Below are 9,294 nucleotides of genomic sequence, written 5' to 3'. Positions count from 1 at the left end.
ACAGTATTATAAATATTTAACTTTCATAAAAGCACAAGTGTAATACAGCAAAATTAAGCTTAACGTCTTGTTAATCCAGCCACTGTATTAGATTTCAAAAAGGCTTTACGGTGAAATCAAACCATGCGATTATCTGATTACCCAGCACACAAAACCATACAAACATTTTCCAGACATGTAGAGGAGTCACAAAAGTCAGATATAGCGATAAAATTAATACTTACCTTTGATGATCTTCATGTGGTTGCACTCACAAATTCCATGTTACACAATAAATGTTTGTTTTGTTCGGTAAAGTCCCTCTTTATGTCCAAAACCTCAGTTTTGTTGGAGCGTTTTGTTCAGTATTCCATTGGCTCAAAGGCGGTCACAACAGGCAGACGAAAAATCCAAATAGTACCAGTAAAGTTTGTAGAAACATGTCAAACGATGTTTATAATCAATCCTCAGGTTGTTTTTTGTCTGAATAATCAATAATATTTCAAGAGGACAATAGCGTTGTCAATATAATGGAAAAACAACGAAAGGCGTGCTCTAGGTCGCGTGCACCAAACAACTCTGGGACTTTCCACTGTCCACTCACTCAAAGTGGTCATTCTCCCTCATTTATCAGAATAAAAGCCTGAAACAATGTCTAAAGATTGTTCACATCTAGTGGAAGCCATAGGGAACGCAATCTGGGTCATATCCCTTTATATGGAGGATAGGCTTTCAATGGCTGGATGGATTTTCCTCAGGTTTCGCCTGCCATGTCAGTTCTGTTATACTCACAGACATAATGTTAACAGTTTTGGAAACTGTAGCGTGTTTTCTATCCAAATCTACCAATTATATTCATATCCTAGCTTCTTTGCCTGAGTAACAGGCAGTTTACTTTGGGTGCGCTTTTCATCCGAAGGTGAAAATACTGCCCCCTTTCCCAAACAGGTTTTAAGAACAAATTATTATGACGGCCTAGGAACAGTGGGGTTAATTGCCTCGTTCAGGGGCAGAATGACAGATTTTTAGGGATTCGAACTAGCGAACTATTCGAACTAGCAGCTTAGGGATTCGAACTAGCAACCTTCAGGTTACTGGCACCACTAGCCTACCTGCCACCCCAAATATGAACAGATTTGAATAAGATTTAATTTAGCTAAAATGCTGTCAGTTACACTTTTACCATAACCTTAACCACACTGTTAACCTTAAGCCTAACCTTAAATTAAGACCAAAAATAAAATGTTATGTTTACAATATAGTCAATATGTGGCTGTGGTAACTTCTGACATCTGCAAAGTAGCCTATGCGGAAAATTACTTAATCATTCCAAAACTACAGCTCATTTTTGGAACACATATTTCCCTACTTCAGTCAACCAGTCCATTTATAATTTGTGATGAAACTGTCATTATTTTGCAAGGAATGTAGCTTTTTGGAATGCAATTGAGTGAGTGGGACATTGAGGGGAAAAGGGAATTTAGGGAGCAGAAGAGTGTGATGCTTGGCTTGGTGTATTGTTTGTTGTGTCCCGCAAATGCACATGTACAAATGGAACACTACAGTCAAAGCAAATTTAGACCAAATAGTTTTACAGTATTTTAAGAAAATATGATCTCTGGTTAAAGATGGAGTTTTAACTTCAATTCGAGTACTCCAGTACTCAATTACTCATCTCTTTCCCACAGCACTTATAAAATCCAGACTCACTCTTCTCAGTCCAACTATAACCAAAATCCAAATTTACTATCTTGATTCAGGTACTGTGCCTAATTCCCTGTGAAATGTCTCCATTACACCAACCGTGAAAAAACCCCGACTTGACCCCGACACCCAACGCAGTTACAGACTAATTTCCAACCTGCTCTTTCTATCAAAGGTCCTTCAATGTGTGGTCTCAATACAGCTACAGAACTACCTTTCAACCAACAGTCTCCTTGATCCCTTCCAGTCGGGCTTCTGTGCACGGCACATCATAGAGACAGCGCAGGTAAGAGTACGAAATGACTTGTTGATGGCAGCTTATGATTGAGACAATAGCTTCCTTTTACTTCTGGACATGACATCAGCCTTTGACACAGTGAATCAGCATGGGGACTGAGCTTGTTGTCATTGCAGGCAATCTCAACGCTGTGCGTTACAGGGAAGACCTCCACCTCCCTCATGTGGTAACCTTCCTGCAGGCTCATCCTGACATGACCCTCCAGCATGACAATGCCACCAGCCATACTGCTCGTTATTGTGAGTGATTTCCTGCAAGACAAGAATGTCAGTGTTCTGCCATGGCCAGCGAAGAGCCCGGATCTCAATCCCATTGAGCACGTCTGGGACCTGTTGGATCGGAGGGTGAGGGCTAGGGCCATTCCCCCCCAGAAATGTCCGGGAACTTGCAGGTGCCATGGTGGAAGACTGGGGTAACATCTCACAGCAAGAACTGGCAAATCTGGTGCAGTCCATGAGGAGGAGATGCACTGCAGTACTTAATGCAGCTGGTGAGCACACAAGATACTGGCTGTTACTTTTGATTTTGACCCCCCCTTTGTTCAGAGACATATTATTCAATTTCTGTTAGTCACATGTCTGTGGAACTTGTTCAGTTTGTCTCAGTTGTTGAATCTTGTTATGTTCATACAAATATTTAGACATGTTAAGTTTTCTGAAAATAAATGCAGAGTACATCTATTTTATTGCTGAGTTTATATATGCCAACTTCTAGAGAACTACTCACCAGCACGCACCCTACGATCATCAGGCTCAAACAGCCTGGTAATACCAGCCACAACCCTGCACAGCATGAGTGACAGGAACTCCTTCCATGTGGCCCATCAGCTCTAGAACACTCTAGCTGTACATGTCAAGGAGGCAGCTTACATTTCCTCATTTAAAAAACAACTAAAGTCACACCCATTTTGGCTAGCTTTTAATGTTTGATTGCTTATGTTGCTGTCTTAAGGGTCAAAAATGACCAGCCACTATGTTTAAAAGTAGAGAAAACCCCCTAAATTATATTTTTTCAACTTGAAAGTTGATGACATTTCCTAGAGTGGCCTTTGTTCATATTTTCATGAAAGCTGTACACCACCAGGGTACAAAGATTGTCTATGGGTCATTTTTGACCTGGTAGTTATAAAATCATTTGCACATCACAAAAACCACAAAGACACACACACACACACAATGAGAAATTTAGATTATGTGTGCTACTGATTGACCTCGGCCAGCAGCTCCTGAAGAGGAAGATCACCATGGTTGGCACAGTTAGAAAGAACAAGTCTGAGCTCCCCCCTGCACTCCTCGCAACAAGGGGGAGAGAGACCTTCTCATCAAAGTTTGCCTTCACCCCCACTGCAACTCTAGTTTCGTACTTCCCAAAGAGGAACAATAATGTGGTTCTGCTGAGCACACTGCACGAAACGGCTGAGATCGGTGATCGTGAGGACAGGAAGCCAGCCATCATCCTGGACTACAACCACAACAAAGGAGGCGTGGACGACCTAGACAAGGTGATTGGAACTTACAGCTGCAGGAGGATGACTGCCCGCTGGCCCCTGGTCATCTTCCATAACATAATTGATGTGTCCTTATATAATGCCTTTGTGATATGGAACAAGATCAACCCTACCTGGATGCCTGATAAGCGGAACAAGAGGAGGGTGTTCCTGGAGCAGCTGGGAAAAGGCACTTGTAACCCCACACATTCAAAGAAGGGAGCGCCTCCCTCGCACAGCAGCCTCTGCAGCACTTGTGGAAGCTGTTCAGGGGGCTGAATCTTGTCCTGAGCCACCTGAAGTTGCAGCTGGGGCAGGCAAGAGGAGGAGATGCCTATTCTGACCCCCAAAGAAGGACTGTAAAACAAATACTATGTGCTGCACATGTAAGAAATACATCTGCAAAGTCCATGCACACACACTTGCATACTGTCCTACATGTGATAATTAGAATTGTTTGATTTATGTTCTTCAGGTTTTTGTTTTGTATCTATTATCTTATTTCATTCTTATTTATTGTTGTTGTGTATACACCTTGTGGGTGGGGGCAATGTATATACAAATGCGAGAAGATTAGTGTTTTGTAATTGAATTCCTCATTGTACAGTCTATAAGAATATATTACTCTGGTGCCAAAAACGTTTGACTGTTATTGTTTCCACTTTCTTAGGTTATACAAGTGCTATCTCTTGCTAAATATGGCATGTTTACACCTATGCAGTACCTTTAGCAATAATAATAATAAACCTATAGTAAAGAAAACAATTATGACAGGTGTGTTGTAATAAAAATGAGCTTTGTCCACTGATTAAATGCAGTCTTTCTGCATTGTGAAGAGGGAAAACCCAGATATTCCCAAAGTTTGTGATGAGTGACAGGTTGTTTCTTCATGCAAAATAGATTTGGGGTTTAAAATTAAATTAAGCTGCTTTATTTTAGGGGTTTAGTGAAGGCAGGTCAAATAATTATCACTGTACTTCAGTACTAAATGTATTGCACTCAGAGGTCAAGACAGCAGGTGTGGTAGAGAGGGAGTGCAGTAGAGAGAAAGTGCAGGTCCAGGACAAGGTAGCACATCCGGTGAACAGGTCAGGGTTCCATAGCTGCAGTCAAAACAGTTGAATCTGGAGCAGCAGCACGACCAGGTGGACTGGGGACATCCAGAAGTGATCAGGCCAGTAGTCCTGAGGCATGGCCCTAGGGCTCAGGTCCTCTGGGAGGGGAGGGAGGGAGAGAGAATTAGAGGGAGCATTTTAAATTCATACAGCACACCAGATAATACAGGAGAATTACACCAGATTTAACAGACTAACACTAGCCCCCGACTATATACAGACCCGTCCGAACAAAGGGGCCAACTAGCCAGGATATAACCCCACCCACTTTGCCAAAGCACAGCCCCCACACCACTAGAGGGATATGAACAGACCACCAACTTACTACCCTGATACAATGCTGAGTATAGCCCACAAAAATCTCCTCCATCGCACTAGCCAGAGGGGGGCTCAAAACCGGACAGGAAGATCATGTCATGGACTCAACATACTCAAGGGATGCACCCCTCCTAGGAACAGCATGGAAGAGCACGAGTAAGCCAGTGACTCAGCCCCCATAATAGGGTGAGAGAATCCCAGTGGAGACAGGGGAGCCGGCCAGGCAGCGATAGCAACGGCGGTTCATCGCTCCATTCAATCATAGGACCTACTGAAGAGATGAGTCTTCAGCAAAGACTTTAAGATCGAGAGTAAGTCTGAGTCTCTCACATGGATATGGATACCATTATATAAAAATGGAGCTCTATATTAGAAGGCCCTGCCTTCAGCTTTTTTCTTAGAAATTGTAGAGACAATAAGGAGGTCTGCCTCTTGTGACCATAGCATACGTGTAGGTATGTATGGCAGGACCAAATCGGAGAGATAGATATGAGCAAGTCCATTTAATGCTTTTGTGGGTTAGAAGTAAAACCTTGAATTCAGCCATAGCCTTAACAGGAAACCAGTAGCAACAAACAGCACAGCAGCACTGAGACAGCCGGAAGTGTTCACCCGGTATGACAACTGCTTGGCCTCTGACTACAGAGGGCAGTGCGCACTGGGGCCGAGCTCCCTGCCATCCAGGACCTATGTAACAGGCGAAAGCCCTAAAAAGTGTCAAAGACTGTTCTATCTGCTACCGCACGGGTTGCATGACCGTCGAACCAAGTAAGGAACAGAACAGACCCTGAACAGCTTCTACCCCCATTTCATAACACCGCTAAATAGTTAACACCCTAGAGTCGATTGACGCACCGGTGCGGTCATATAACAAAGATCCCCATCAATATGTGTCAGTTTAAGCTAGAGATATCTGTTTCTTTGCATTCCAACCTCATAGTGTGAAAATATACAGTGCCTTCAGAAAGTCTTATTAACACCCCATGACTTTTCCCACATATTGTTGTGTTACGTGTTGGGATTCAAATGGATTTAATTGTCTTTTTTTTGTCAACAATCTACCAAAATACTCTATATGGTCTACGCGGAAGAGAAATTCTAACATTTGTAAGAAATGTATGAAAAATATAACAGTAATATACTGTATCTTGATTACATAAGTATTCAACCGTCTGAGTGAATACATTACAATCATCTTTGGCAGAGGCGATTAAAGCTGTGGGTCTTGGGTAAGTCTAGCAGCTTGCCACATCTGGATTGTGCACCATTTGCCCATGATTATTTGGAAAATTCTTCAAGCTCTGTCAAATTGGTTGTTGATCCTTTTCATGTCTTGCAATAGATTGTCAAACGGATTTAAGTCAAAACTGTAACTCGGCAACTGAGGAACATTCACTGTCTTCTTGGTTTAGTTTATACGGATCCCCATTAGCTACTGCACAAGCAGAAGCTACACTCCCTGGGGTCTACATAAAACATACAAATACATGACAAAGTACAGAACAGTAAGACAAGAATAGCATAAGATATTACATTAAATAACAAATTAAATCTTTAAAAAAGTTATATATAGAAAAGACACCAAAAGACAGTGTAGATTTGGCCTTGTAGTTTAGGTTACTGTGTCTGGTGGACAGCAGACTGAATCAGGTTTTCCTCTAGGATTTTATCTGTGCTTAGCTCCATTCAGTTTATTTTTTGTAGTGAAAAACTCTCCAGTCCTTAACTGTTACAAGCATACCGAGAAGATGATGCAGCCACCACTATGCTTGAAAATATGGAGAGAGGTACTCAGTAATGTGTTGTATTTGATTTGCCCCGAACATAACACCTTGTATTCAGGACAGGAAGTGAATTAATATGCCACCATTTTGCAAACAGGATGTATGTTTTTGGAATATTTGGATTCTATACAGGCTTCCTTCTTTTCACTCTGTCAGTTCGGTCAGTATTTTGGAGTAACTACAATGTTGTTGGTCCATCCTAAGTTGTCTCCTATCACAGCCTTTAAACTCTAACTGTTTTAAAGTCATCACTGGCCCCATGGTGAAATTCCTGAGCGGATTCCTTCCATTCCGGCAACTGAGTTAGGAAGGACGGCAGTATCTTTGTAGTGACTGGTCGAATTGATACACCATCCAAAGTGTAGTTAATAACTTAATTAAGCATGCTCAAAGGGAGATTCAGTCTGCTTTTTTTTACCCATCTACCAATAGGTGCCCTACTTTGGAAAACGTCCCTGGTCTTTGTGGTTGAATCTGTGTTTGAAATTCACTGCTCGACTGAGGGACCTTTCATATAATTGTATGTGTGGGGTACAGAGATGAGGTAATCATTCCAAAATCATGTTAAATACTATTTATGCACACAGTGACTCCATTCAACTTGTTCTGTGACTTGGTAAGCACGTTTTTACTCCTGAACTTATTTAAGTGTGCCATAACAAAATGGTTGAATACTTATTGACTCAAGACATTAGTAAACATGTCACGAACCTCGCTGAAGGGGGTGCCTCTTCCTGTTCGGGCGGGGCTCGGCGGTCGTCGTCACCGGCCTATTAGCTGCCATCGATTCCTTTTCCGTTTGTGTTGGTTATTGGTTAATTGGGTACACCTGTTTTGTATTAGGGTTTGTTTGTAGGGTATTTAAGGGCACTAGGCCCGCTGGGTATTTGTGCGGGCTTGTTAATTGTTACTCTGTGTTTGATGGTGTGGTTTGTTTTCGTATCTTTATTCTCCGGTCTATTTTGTCCTGTTGTTTTGGACTGGCAACTGATATACGCCCTGTGTGTTGGCGTGATCGTTTTGGTTGCACCGGTGAAATAAATTTGATAAACGACAGAACCCTGCTCTCTGCGCCTGATTCCACCCACCACTCATAGTTATTCGTAACAAAACATTTCTAAAAACATAATTTAACTATGAAATTATGGGCTATTTTGTGTTGGCCAGTGTCACACAATCTCAATCTAACCCATTTTAAATTCAGGCTGTAACACAACAAAATATGGAAAAAGTCAAGCGATGTGAACACGTTCTGAAGGCACTGTACACAAAACACAGGTAAATCTAGTTTTTGACTGCACTTGGCCTTTAGGGTTTGCATTGAAAAAAACAAAAAAAACATGCCAGGTCAGACAATTTGGACAATTTTTGATGTGTAGCTGTTTTGTCTATAATCACCCTGCAGTCAAACCTATTCATAAACTGTTAACGTAATACTGGTTTGTAAATACTTTTTATTACATTTGTCAAACTGTAAGTTGAAGAAACAAGTACTGTATTGCAGTTTAAAATAAATTAGTTCATAGTTAATCAAGAGAGTTAGTAACAAAACTCAAAAATAAATATTGTAATCTAGCTTATTACACATTAAATAAATAAGTGATAAACGTTTTAGTAAGTGGACAGCACAGCTTGAAACCACAAATGACATAGCTAATAAATATATAAACATACTTTGTTCAGCTCAGCTGTATCTTTGATTAACAATCATATATCTATAATATAAAACGTAGTACATTACACAAAAAAACATGTGGCCTATTAAGCCCATTATCAATTTTATTTTTATGATAAAAATATATGCAACTCCCCACTTGATCTTTTCAGATGCAATTGTATGTAGTAACAAGGAATTTTCCATGCATTAAAGTCCCGTGATTAGCAGATATAGATGATTGGTTGTTCTTGTGATGACAGTTGCCCACAGATGTTAGCGTTGTCACCTCAGAAGAAACCGTTTCTGGTGGTGTACTGTACATTGTAAGATCTACGTCTGTGCCAGCGTCTCCTTACAGCTGCACAACAGCCACATAGCATGCACTGCAAAACAAAGATGGTGAAGTATGATTCACATGCTAAATCAATATCATTGCAGACATCGAACAGCTTATTTGATCATATACTTTGTAGAGTATTTTCACAGTACACAAGTGAACACAAGCCTATACGTACACATAGCAGGATCCACAGGGGTACCAGAATGATAGCGATGCCACAGGGGATGATAATGGCCAGAGCCCAGCCAGGAAAACCTCCATTACTTGTGGTATTGAAAGTAGTGGTCAGCAAAAGGGTTGGAAGTGGTGAGGTGCTGGTAGTTGTTGGGGCAACCGTGGTTGTTAGGAGACCTAGAATACACATTTAAATACATTTTAGGGGGATTATAAACTAGAACATAGATATGAACGTTTTTTTCGAGATTGAGTATTACACGTACAGTGTTTTATAACTTGCCATAATAAAAAAAAATGAAATGGCAACAAAAGCAGCATACCTGAGACTTTTAAGACTTCCTCTAGAAAAGCACTAGGGAGCTTGATGTCTTCCTCTTTGTATACATACATGATGTCTGCCCTGATTTGAGTGCCAACAATACTGTGGACGTAAACA

The sequence above is a fragment of the Oncorhynchus kisutch genome, linkage group LG17 (assembly GCF_002021735.2).
Source record: "Oncorhynchus kisutch isolate 150728-3 linkage group LG17, Okis_V2, whole genome shotgun sequence".
Taxonomy (NCBI): domain Eukaryota; kingdom Metazoa; phylum Chordata; class Actinopteri; order Salmoniformes; family Salmonidae; genus Oncorhynchus; species Oncorhynchus kisutch.
This window is presented reverse-complemented; position numbering follows the sequence as displayed.